Genomic DNA, 13,994 nt, shown 5'->3' with positions numbered 1-13,994 from the left:
CTTTAAAGCTAATGTGTGCTTTGTTCTGCTGTTGTCTTCTTCCTTTTTGTCCCTGTGGGAGTCTGGTCTCCAATCCCATGCATGATATGCAACAAGTCTGCTACTGCAACCTAGGACAGAATTCAGAAGTTTGATAGTGATAAAACTTGAGCATGTTCAGTTAGCTTTCAAGTACAAGTCTTACAGTGAGGCAAGAAATGAACACGAAATTTATGTAGAAGGTTTGTTTGTTGTTTAATTTTGTGCAAAGCTATACGAGGGCTATCTGCACTAGCAGTCCCTAATTTAGCAGTGTAAGACTAGAGAGAAGGCAGCTGGTCATCACCATCCACTGTCAACTTTTGGGCTACTCTTTTTACCAATGAATAGTGGGATTGGCTGTAACATTATAATACCCCCACAGCTGAAAGGGCAAGCACCTTTGGTGTAACAGGGATTCAAACCTCCAACCCTCGGATTACGAGTTGAGTGCCTTAACCACCTGGCCATGCCAGACCAACATGTGGGAGGTGTAGGAGGGATTCTCATCAAGCATCTGCATAAAGTTATCTTACAGTTGGAAGCATAGTAAGACTACAACCTGGTTGCCAAGTACTAAAGTAGTGAACACTGTAGAGCATGTTGACAAACTGTTAGTATTAAGGGACATTTTATAGTGAGTATAAAAGAAACAGATGTTGGAAATCTGAAGACTTGCATAACAAATATAGAGAATTCCTTCAGAGATTTAGGGATGAAAAAAGACATGTACACTTTCAAGTGTGTTCCCTGAAACTTAATGAGTATCATGGATATGTTCAGAGTTACAGACAGGGCCATATTTAAGTCTAAATGCCTAGTCAGCTAAAAAAAAGTGGGGCCTAGCAGGCTGTATTCATACTAATATATATATATATAAGGAACCCGGCCTAACAAAGGGCCTGGTAAGCATCACCTGACCATTTAATCCACCCTTGGTTACAGATGGTCTGATTGAACCTGCAGCTGTCTTTGTTAACCTGAAGATGACCTAAGAAGGTGGAAACATTGTTCTGTACTTCAATTAAAGTTTTAATACACATACCAGACCTCTGGAGAATAAAAACATAAAGACTACAAACTGTACAAAGATACATTTAGTAATACTGCCAAGGTTTTATCACAATACTTACAGCCATTTTTGCTGTAAGCACAGAACAAAAATAATAAAGAACAGCAAATGGGCAATGCCAATTATGAATCATTAACATTGTTTGTGATAGATGCATGGATAACACCATTAGAAATGGAAAATAACTGTAGGTGACTTAATTTATGTTTAAACTTACCCAAGGGTTTAGATAACCTGCTAAAGTTGTGGGTTTTCTAGAAATGTGTATCTGCATTATTAGGCCTAATGTTGCCACTTTAAGCCAGCTGTGTACCCAGTAGTAATAAGTTTGGAAATGTAAGAATATGAAATCCTAATTAATCTTGATAAAGAAACTGTGAAATAATTATTCCAGATAAAAAGACAAATAAATAAAATGTTTTCTCCACATCAAATTACATACTTTGTGAATTACTTATGGTACCCTAAGATTAATAGTACTAAAACACATAACAAAAAATGCATACTTATAATATTCCTTTGGTGGAAACTTGCATTTTCAAAATTTACCCATAATGTCATAAAAGCTAAACGCTAAGCCTATGTTCACAAGAATTCTGAGTTTCAGGCCTACTGGGTGGTATTAAAAAGAATATAAGCCTAAAATATTTGAATTTAGAATATGCTCAATTTGGATTAAAACATAATAATAATGAAATAAAATGATCCAAAATTTAACTTAGTTTAGAATATACTGAGACTGAATAGATACCTTGTTTTCTTTTTTTTTCTTTGAAGTTCTGTTTGAGAGATGTGTATTGGCTGAGTTCTCTTATAGCTAATCACCAAATATGTTTACAACTTGTTCATAGTACATCCTTTGCAGTTTGATCTACGTAGAAAATAAAATAACATTTTCGTGTAAGATATCAGCTGTAGTCCAGTTGTTTTGTATCTTATCTTGCAAGGAATTATTTAACCCTAATTAACTGATGATGTTCTACGTTAACTATTAACTTGCATGAGTATTTGTGAATATGTTCATGGAACGTCTCTTATTTCTGGCATAAATGAAAAATTAATAATCACTTGAATCACATATGTGGTACTACAAACTCTACTAAATGTATTTTTAATCTGTATTGTTTGTATTATTTAGTTCACTATTTCCTGTGACTTGAAATATTTAATTTCTATGGTAATTAGTTAATTTGCCCATAAAAAAGATTACAAACTATTTCAGTGACTAATATCATTCTAAATGTGATACTGGCATTATTTGGAAGATATACTGAACAGTTTTATAAAAGATAAGTGATCAAAGCACAGGTTATTTTGTCAGTGTAAAAAGTATTGATACTATATTCTTAGGCCTATCCTACAGGTACAGGGTGGCTTGTAAGTCCCTACCCATCCATATGTTGTGTCTAAACAATGTTATGATGCTAATGATGAGTTGAAGGCAGCTGTTATTGCAGCATTTGGGACAATAACCCCTGCTATGTTGAGGAAAATGTCTCGCAGAATATGGAGTCACATAATATTATGCAGCAAGAATGAGTGACAGCACACAGATACACTGGATACGTAAGATATATGGATGGGTAGGGACTTACGGGTCACCCTGTATGTACTCTTTAAGTCATTATATGATTAGAACCAACTCAGCACAAAAATATATTACGGGTTAAGGTAAGATAAATCAAATTTAATTCATATAAATGACGTTCATAATTCCACTTTCCTTCTCCTTTAAAGAAAAAAAACATATATTACGTGTCATTTAGGGAATGTATCCTTTACACTTTGTGCATGTTTCTTTGGTATAGTGTATGGCGCATGCTTGTTTAATAACGAAGCATGAACTATTGCTGATTTGATATTATTTCACTGGCATTTTTCTTTTTTGTTATGAATAAATAATAAATTTTGGTTAGTCTTTAAAAGTATGACATCTAATATCTTTCCTTTTTGTCCCAAATTCTGTTACTTACAACATTATTCAAAGAGAAATTTGAAATTTTGTTTATGATGTTATGTTAGTATTTAGCAATTTTAAAGTTGTTTAAATAAAGATATATATCTTTGCAGATGCTGTAAGGAAACCATAAGACTACTCATATGATTTATGTGGAAAGGAAAGAATGCTATACACTATCCTGAATCAACTGTTTTAATGTACTGTTTCTCTTTTCACAACTACTAGTTTTGGCAACTCTTAAAATTGAGTAGTTAATATAAAACAGATATAACTGTTGAAACGGTTTTTTTTTGGTTTTTTTTAGTCTTAAAGTTCAGGGTTTAATATTAGCATGACTACAAATTTTTCTACAGCAGAATATTCACAACACTATTAAAAACGTTTATTGTGTATGAATTAACCCAGAAGCCATGATGTGTGCATGTACTAATACAACTGCACTATAGAAAAGATATATACATAACTTGTTATAAGACTTGTGGTGGTGACACTGAAGTACACAATCCTTGTCCTAGTGCATGAGTAGGATATCACATTGGTAAGTATTAAGACATTTACCAACAGGAAGTAAATTAACACATCTGAGTATGGAAGAACGAAAAATAATACCATGGTAAAAGATATCGACCTAACAGAAATTATTTAAAAACTGTGCAAATTTTCAGTGCACGTTACAAGATAATTTTCAGCCTCCTGGAGCAATTAAAAAACAACCTGGAGAAAATTTGGTCAGTTATCAATGTGAGAGTGATATAAATGAAACTCCAAACGAGTCATTAGATTTCATTTCAAACATGGACCCAGATGTTACCTGGTTTTGTGGAATCTCTTTTCTATGCAGACACCAACAAGAATTCTGAAACTGGAAGCATAATATAGAGCAATTGCCACATAATATTCAAATCTGTTAAGAACACAAATGATTGTATATCAGTGAAATCACATGTGATCCAACAAGATTAAATGAAGTTATCCAAGATTCTTTGTGTCTTCTAAAAACTGTAAAAATGAGCATTTTCTCTGAAAGCTCAGAATCACAAAAAGAAAAATCACTTATTTGTTCTTGAACATATACCTGAAAACAAAAGATTGAACCACCAACATGTGTATCTAACTTTCAAACAGCAACTGTTCCTACTTGTTTGGAAGATTATAATTTAAATATGGTAGATCTTTTCAAGCTACCGTCTACAGCTTTGGAAGACGCTCACAAAATAAAATTACATTTCGAAGGTTCGAAGGAGAAGACTTCAGTTTTCCTGCCACAGAAAAAGCGGAGATTTAAACAGAAACACAAAAGTCGATATTCAAAAATGGTTTCTAACTAATCATCAAAGGTTTTGAAATGGTGAAACTGTAAACAAGTATATTTATATCATAATGTTTACAAAACTCAAGTGAAACTTTAGTGTCAATATAGAAAATGGTTTATTTATTGTATTGTTGGAAAAGGTATTCTCATGAATGCAGTTTAAGAAACTGAATGAAAATGATCTATGACATTCAACTTTTTAAGAGATTACTAGTTTTATTCTTCTGGAAATTTTTTTATATGTTGATCAACACCATACATACAGTTTTTACTTGCATGGTAAATGGGAAAAAAAAATTATGAATGTGGTACTAAGATTTCCAAGGTAAAATAACTTTCCATACCGAAAAAAAAAAAAAACATGCCTGTTATTGCATTTTGTATTATCTATTGCTACAACCAAACATATAAAAAAATATGGCTCAAAAGGATTTTATATCAAATTACACAATAAATTAGTATCAGGGATGATACAACTAGATTTTGATGTTTCCTTAGTTATATTGTAATTGTAAATAATTATCAAATACATGCACACAAAAAAACAAACTTTGATCACTTGAGTTTTCATAATTTTTTCTTTATATTGTTTATAGTTTTAAAATTTAAAATCCTAATGAAAGAGATGATTATATCTTTGCATTCATGGGAGGAAGAGTGAACATTTTACTTTATGAAAAAGTAATATTACACCAATAAAACAATCCAATATCACGTAAATAGAAAACCTTAAATGTTATGTACATTTATTATACTTTGTTTGTACTACTCAAAGATAACTTTAAAGAAAATTTTTACAGTATCATTAATTAGGCATTTCACACTATAGTTACCATATTTTGTTTTCCATTAACAATTTCTTCCAAGTGATCTACCAGTTAGTTATTATGTTTCACATTACATAACAGTATGTCAAAATGTTTGAAGCAAGCTACATCATAAGTATTTGTTGAATTTTACTGCCTTATCATAGTAGTAATGTGAATCCGACAAAATATAGTTTGCTGGTTTTATCGCTGTAATGCATGCTTTTAAAGGGTATGGAGTGTGTACTAAAATTCATGCTGAATACACAATGCCATAAAAATCTTACAAAATAGAAAACCCCCATATAAAAATGCTGGTCCTCTGGTGGGATGGCAGTAAGTCTGTAGAATTGCTATGCTAAAATCTGAGAGTCCATTTCCTGTGGTGGACAAGGAGATAGCCCAGTGTGGCCTTGCTCTGAAACAAAATAAGAATGCTGATTAGGGATACACATAATTCTATCAGTAGTGTTTTGGAGCTTTTATATATATATATATATATATACACACTTTCAAGTATTGCCATTGGATGCGAAAGAAGACCATTGTGTGTACAGTTACAGAAGAGGAACGTAAAATATTTATGAAGTGGAAAATGCAGTGTCACAATAAATAATACAACCACAGACGTGAGGAACAAAATATCCTAAATGCTTTCTTACACTGAATAAATTAATGACATTAATTATATATACTTTGTGACAAAGGGTTAAAACAAGCTTAACATAAGTTGGCATAGAGAAATTTCAAGTCTGCAGACTAGCTAAAATTTTAAGTCAGTTGAAAAAGTTTAATATCCCATGGTTTGGCTATGTACATGTGGGTAGAAGAGGTGAAGAGAATTTCTAGAAGAATCCCCTTGTATTAATGGATATTTACCATTAAATGGTTTGATTGGCTCTAAAAGAGGGATTTTTTTTTATAATTCTGATCATGTTTTATTTATTAGCTATCTGTTCTTAAGTTATTGCCCATACCCTCAGCAGCCACACAGTAAGTTATTTTAACAAAGGCACATTGTCTTGAATAAATACTGTATTCATTTGTTATTCTGTGTTTTCTTCACACCTAAATGAAGACAACAAAGAAAAAAGTAGTAACAGTTGAGGAAAAGAGGCAACTCAAAATATTAGAGGAAATAATATATTTTCTTTTCTTCATTTCATGCTAAGCTTTACACTGTGTTCTGTCCACCATGGCGAGTTAAACCCAGATTTTAGCATTGTAAGCCCATAAATGTATTGCTGACTGTCTAGAGAGAGAAAATAATACATAGAGCTAGAATAAAACAAAATGAAACTATGTATCATAATACAGAATTTCAATTTGTAGTTTAAAAAATAATAATAAAATTGTAGCATCTGCTCTGTATTGATAATAACTTATAATACAATTACAAATGGAAAAACCACACAAAACAGTTTAATCATATTTTATTCAAAAGTATAAAATACGTTAAATACAATATATATATACGTGTGTGTATGTGCACGTTATTTACAGTATGTTGATCCTGCAGAAGAAATGGGCATATTCAAGTGTATGGATTGGAAACTCATCAGCTTTCATCTCCTGGGAATCAAACATTGGTTTCTGTTACTCCTCCTGTCTGTTGTAGGTGCATCACAAACCACCTGTTGGTAAGGCAGACAATGAAAATGTGCATCATTAGTTGTTATCTATGATATTGATACATGTCAGCTGAGTGCTCATGATACGTTCAGCTGAAATCTTGAGGGTGTATGGGACAATTCATAGTATACTTTCTTGAACATAATATACTATGGCAGTTCATAAGTCTTATGGCTCTATTAACACATCAAGTTCTATAAATGTTTAGGGTGTTTGGCTGTAGGGAGGTCAAGAGTTCATTGGATTGAAAGAACCACATAGTTGCAGATAGAAATTAAGCACAGATGCAGGCATGCACCTTGCTCAATGGATGCTGACCTGTGGGTGTACAATCCAGCAGGCTTTATAGGTCCAGCACCACAAACTGCTCTGCTCAAAACAATCCCTCCTGCTCTGGCTAGCTGTATCCAAGGAACATAATGCCTCCCATCAGTTCTGTTACCATAGCAGAACCTGGGTCTGCTGGAGAAGTGAAGATTGAACAATGATTCCCTGAAACTACCCCTAATCCAGTGGTCAAACATAAGCTTGATTCCTGATACAAGTTCAACATGATGCAAATAAAGTGGTAAAATCATGTATAACTTTCCAAATAAGTCCAGAATTATATTTGTATTAGCAACATAAAAAGTATGTCGTAAAAATATAAATGGATGTAGTTTTCACAAAATCCACGTATAATGGCAACCTTATTCAGAAACATTATCAAAACAAAGTATTCAGTTTGAAAAGTTAGAAAATTATATCACCATAAAAATCAAACTTTTAAATAGAAATTGCTCAAAAGGATGGACATGCTATGTTTTCTAATGAACAAGAAATTATGATTCAACTTGATAAAGAGTGAGCCATATAACATACAAATATTCCAGTTTCCTCAATTGAAAGTTATTTTGCTACCAATATAAACGATAGTAATGAATCCATCACGTTTAGTATGACATGGTGTAGATACTATATTAACTTCATATTTTTCTCCCAGTCACACTCCAAAATATCTTAATCTAGGACCATAAGCATTACAAAAACAAGGAACACGCAATGCTTATATTTAAAATTGATTTAAGCTAACCACTGCAATATTTACCAAATATCTCAATATTCCAAATGAAAGGTGTTCTCTTATGTATGTCACATTAATGTGCATATATATAAGTATACTGAAACTGATTCCAATATAAAATGGAAAATGCCTTAGAATGCACATATGCTTGTAATAGGTAATGTCATGGTTTAACAGATATCATGGTTCTCATGGCAACGAATACGTTAGATCACTCAAATACAATGTCGCGAAAATGAATGAAATCGCGAATGCAAATAACAAGAAATTGCTGATTTCTGCCAGTACATTTATCAGTGTCACATTTGATAAAGTAGACTACAGAAAATGAAAGGCATGTACACACATCTCTGTACCCCACTGGTACAGCGGTAAGTCTACGGACTTATAACGCTAAAATCAGAGGTTCGGTGGACTCGGCAGATAGCCCCATGTGGCTTCGCTATAAGAAAACAAACAAACACACATCTCAATGTTGTAAAATGACGAGAAATAACAATAAAATTACTTTAGCCATCATAATGTAACAATCAACCTGAATAATTAGGTTTATCCCAGTAGTAATACTGTGTAAGAAGTCACGAAAACACCTCTATTCGTTAAAACTGCCCTTTGCTTTTAGTTTACCTTGTATGCAAACAAACGGGGCCTGGCATGGCTAAGCGCGTAAGGCGTACGACTCATAATTCGCGGGTTCGCGCCAAACATGCTCGCCCTCCCAGCCGTCGGGGCGTTATAATGTTACAGTCAATCCCACTATTCGTTGGTAAAAGAGTAGCCCAAGAGTTGGCGGTGGGTGGTGATGACTAGACTAGCTGCCTTCCTCTAGTCTTACACTGCTAAATTAGAGACGGCTAGCACAGATAGCCCTCGAGTAGCTTTGTGAGAAGTTCCAAAACAAACAAGCAAACAAACCTCTTAAAGTAGTTTCCCTAAATTAAAAAAAATTACCACGTTTTATACATTTATTTATTCTTTTTTGGATTTTCAGCAGTTTCAAGTGTTTTACAACCCGGTAAACAATCTTTGGATTATTTATAATAAACAGCAGCAAATAACTTGATGAATAGGCCTTTACTACGTATTCAGTTTAGCTCTCAAATTCTACTGGACAAGAAACGGGCCAAAAATGTCGATTTTGCAGTTATAAAGTGTAATGAACTGAGACAGTAGAATGTGTGAAGAAATCAACAGCCATGAATGACAAATGTTTCTCATAATTATTTAATTTACTTAATACATTGCATGTTTTGTTCGAATTTCGCGCAAAGCTACTCAAGGGCTACATGCGCTTGCCGTCCCTAATTTAGCAGTGTAAGACTAGATGGAAGGCAGCTAGTCATCACCACCTACCCCCAACTCTTGGGCTACTCTTTTACCAACGAAAAGTGGGATTGACTGTCACAATATAACGCTCCCACGGCTGAAAGGCGAGCATGTTTGGTGCGACCGGGATTCGAACCCGCGACCCTCCAATTACGAGTCGAACGCCTTAACCCACCTAGCCATGCTGGGCCTAAATACATTGTAATTAAGCATTATCTTCGATGTCATCCTAACTGCACTGTGGGTAGAGGGGCGTTTTGCACTTTGTTGCTGATGCGTTTTGTTTGTTTTCATCAGTGTACGTGTTTTAAATATATATAAAGTTACATACAGAGAAACTTTCTGTATTGTATAAACAATATACAATTACATAAACTATATGTACGATACTGTTAAAGAATAGCAAGATAAACCGAATGTAGTTCTGTTACGTATATCTAGGTGAACCTGTTGACCTATTGTATATTGTGTACTTTAGCCACCAAATAACTCTATTATCGTGACAGCTACAAAGTTCGATCACTTGTCAAAGTACAAGACACTTGATGAAACGATTTATTGCTATTGATTTGTGATTAAACAAATTACCAATATTTAAACAGATTAGATTTACAAATTAACACAGCCAATTTAATATAATGGTCTAATTTACTGTACGCCAATCCATAAAACAAAATATTTTACAGACTGCAACTGATTCATCAGTCGGGAAATTTTTATTCAGTGAACAAGGTTAGTAGACACAAATGATTCATTGACCACGTGTGTATGTGTATGTTTCTTATAGCAAAGCCACATCGGGATATTTGCTGAGTCACGCTGATGGGATCATTGACCACGATATGTGGTATTATGTGTGTATGTACGGATAGATGACGTCTTGTTGTTAAACGCTATATTGTAGGGCGTGGTTGAAAATTATTATAATAACGATAATAAAAATGTCCTCGGGCAAATCAGCAGTTAGTTTACGGACTTACAATTCTAAAATCCGAGGTTCAATATCACGCAGTGAACAGTGTTTGTTTGTTTTAATTTCGCGCAAAGCTTCATGAGGGCTATCTGTCTAGCCGTCCCTAATTTTGCGGTGTAAGTCTAAAGGGAAGGCCACCCACCACCAACTCTTGAGCTATTTTTTTACCAGCTAATAGTGGGATTGAACGTTACTTTATAACGCCCCGATAGCTGAAAGAGCGAGCATGTTTGGTGGGAGGGGGATTCGAACCCGCGACCCTCAGATTAGAAGCCAAGTCCCTTAACCACCTGGCCACATGAACAGAGAGTGATAATAATTCATTGTGTGTAGCTTCGAATTACGAAAACATCGACCATACAGTGGAAACTTGTGAATTTATTCAATGGATGTTTTAGGATAAACAAGTCTTGTGGTTCACAGGGTCAGACAGAATATCTGAGTTAAATTTAGCTTGCAGATGTAAGAATAAGAACTGAAATAATTTTAGTCTGTGCACGAAAGCAGTACAAAATGAGTTTTTTTTTCAAGAAAAACAGGTGAGCGTTCTATAAAGCTAACGAAAATTTTGAAACACATCAAAGGTGAATGTTATAGCATGTTTCATAATAAAGTAGAAATAATAGCAAACAGAAACAGTGAGATATTCTGTGTAAAATTTCTATGATGTGTTAAATACAACAGGCTTTAAACGCCTTATTAAGATATAACATAAAAAGTAACAAAAATATCCTCATCGAAACGCCCCTTATACGCCCGCCGTAATAAGGACACCTGTTTCACATAGAATAAAAAGATCAAATATCAATAAGTGTGATAGACCACATAAAAAAAAAAAGAGTAAAAAAACAAACTAAACGAGATTCTTAAATATTCATAGAAGACACAAAGGGAAATATTTAACAAGCGACGGTGGTATAGTGGTTAGCATAGCTGCCTTCCAAGCAGTTGACCCGGGTTCGATTCCCGGCCGTCGCAAATTCTTTGTTTGTCACTTTCATTTTTCTTTCACCACGCAAAGCATGTTAAAATTTATCACGAAATATAAAAAAGAAAATTTTGTTCTTTTCTGAAACCGTGAGATTACACAAACAATTTTCTATTGGTTTATATGAAAGAGTACTTCAGTGTATTCAGTTGTATGGTCTCCATTAAACTGTACCTCGTCAACCAAGTTTTCTTTGTCGTGTTCCATTAGTCGAGACTCATTTCGTGGAATAGCAGTAAGTATACGTATTCCAATGCTAAAATCTGATGTTCAATATCTTGGTGGATAGAGTAAACACCCTAACTTGGCTTTATTCTATGTAAGAACATAAATCAAATTTTGTTTTTTTACTGCTGAGCACAAGTTATGTTTATTTATAAAACTACGTATGAATATTACGTAATATATATACTCAATCGTCCTTCTTGTTACTGCTACGTTCATGACCCTAACTTCATAGATATATTTATGCTTGTTCATCGTGTTTTACTCAAACACTGACTATACTGATGTCTGCCACCACGAAAACGATTTCTTTTTTTTTTGTTCTGAATTTCGTGCAAAGCTACAAGAGGGCTATCTGCGCTAGCCGTCCCTAATTTAGCAGTATAAGACCAGAGGGAAGGCAGCTAGTCATCACCACCCACCGCCAACTGTTGGTAAAAGAGTAACCCAAGAGTTGGCGGTGGGTGGTGATGACTAGCTGCCTTCCCTCTAGTCTTACACTGCTAAATTAGGGACGGATAGCGCAGATGGCGCTCTTGTAGCTTTGCGCGAAATTCAAAACAAACCGTAAGAGCTGAGTAAATCTAACAATTTGAAGAAAACCACTATCGTCAGTCATCAATCTTTACGTTTATTTACTTATCTATGGGTAAGAAAAGGAAACAAAGTGCCAATACCTACTGGCATTATAAACATTAATTAATATATTCTCATCCGTGATGACGAGAAAGCCCACTTGTAGAGAAAAATATATATGTAAAAACGGCTGGTATGGGCTGAGAAAATTCTATGTAAAGGAGCGAACACCTTTTCGACCTACTATTATCTGTCTTTGTATTAAAACACCACCACCAACAACAATAGCTTTGAAAACAAAGTCCTCTCTGTTTGTTTGTTGTTCGCTCCTCTACATAGAATTTTCTCAGCCCATACCAGCCGTTTTTACATATATAATATATTCTCAAGTATAATGTTACTTACCTATTATAAAATATTTTTTATATTAATATCTTCTCTATATTAGTATAATACCTTCTTACTACCATCTCCTCTTCAAGCAACATGATACATCACCTTAATGTCATAATATCCTCAAAAAACCTCCTACAACTGGGATTTCCTAATATAATTTAATACCTTAAGAATTTACCGTACACAGTCGTTTGCTTATTATATAAAAATGTGCAATATTTCTGGCGGTATTAGCATTTGGCATAATAAATATATTCATCCACTATATAATTTGTAAGTTTAACGAAGTGATGATTTGTAAGAGTATCCAAATCATAATATGTATGTGTATCCTAATTATAATATGTACGTGTATCCAAATCACAATCTGTATCGAAATCGAAACAGTCTTACACTGCTAAATTAGGGACGGTTAGCACAGATAGCCCTCGAGTTGCTTTGTGCGAAATTCCAAAAACAACAACAACCGCTGTACCAGCAGGGGACATCATTTCACGAGGTCCTCAACCGGTAGTAACATTTGTTATTATTAACTTTGTTTTACGCAAGCTGGAGTTTATTACGATACAATTTATAAAAATAAATAAAATACCGATCTGTATCTCGAGACTTTTCTTTTAATTCTTGTAGTTCAATAAACTGGTGCATTAACGTGCAAAGTACTTGTTATTTTTTGTTATTTTCATCACAAATTGAAACAATCAACAATGAAGAATACAGAAAATGTCTCTCTAAATCAAAACAGATGTACTGTTTTTTGAATCGGTTATCGCGCAATGCGGTGTCAATTTACTATTATAAATGAAATTGCATAATAGTAAACGAAGTTCTGATTGGCCAAGCTAACATTCTTATAAATAAGAATCTTTGATATTCTGTCTGGCAAAACCAGATGATCAGGGAATTCGACTCGTGATGTGCGGATTCGAATCCCAGTTTTATTAAACACGCTCGCCTTTCTGCTGTGGGAGCGTTATAATGTTACGATCAATCCCACTGTTCGTCAGTAAAAGACTGGCCCAAGATTTGGCGGTCGGTGGTGATGACTAGTTGCCTTCCTTCTTGTATTTCACTGCTAAATTAGGGACGGCTGGCGCAGATAACACTAATGTACCTTTGAGCTAAACTCCACACAAACGAAACCAAATCAGTTTCATTTAAAACACATCATCTTCACGGAACAAATAAAAACAAAAAAAAACTTGGACCATTAGGTAACTGACAACGGTGCCGTTTGAACTACTCAAAGCTATTTTTTGTCTGTTATAAAGCCACACTTTTCAGCTTTCCATGGAATGATTGCTGGAGCAATCACCTTTCAAAATATTGACACCAATTCCTCCATAAGATTCTACCACACTGACATGGAATTCCTAGTTTTCGATCTACAGCACTGTCATATCTCTGGGGGTTTTCCCAGTTGATAGAATGTTGAATTTCAAACCAAGAGTCCGTGATTCCGTTATTACAAAACCGCGCTAAATACACACTTCGGGGCTACGCGTTATAAAAGTGACACCCAAATTCCACGTATCAAAATTATAAACAGGTAGCGCAAATATTTTTTGCGTTTATGTGTGTAGTTTTGAGCAAATATTCCCTCTAAAAAAAAAGACTTTGGCATTGTTATTTTTTAATTCTGTTAGT

General features: G+C 34.2%; 1 non-coding gene across 1 annotated transcript; it reads left to right on the top strand.

Annotated features, from left to right (window-relative positions):
* The first annotated feature begins 11,068 nt into the window (after positions 1-11,068).
* Positions 11,069-11,140, top strand: TRNAG-UCC (transfer RNA glycine (anticodon UCC)). The gene has a single exon. It is a non-coding gene; the product is annotated as a tRNA-Gly (tRNA).
* Positions 11,141-13,994: the final 2,854 nt, after the last annotated feature.

Source organism: Tachypleus tridentatus, chromosome 6, assembly GCF_004210375.1.
Source record: "Tachypleus tridentatus isolate NWPU-2018 chromosome 6, ASM421037v1, whole genome shotgun sequence".
Classification (NCBI taxonomy): Eukaryota; Metazoa; Arthropoda; class Merostomata; order Xiphosura; family Limulidae; genus Tachypleus; species Tachypleus tridentatus.
Note: the sequence above shows the minus strand (reverse complement) of the source record. Positions and strands in the feature narration are given on the sequence as shown.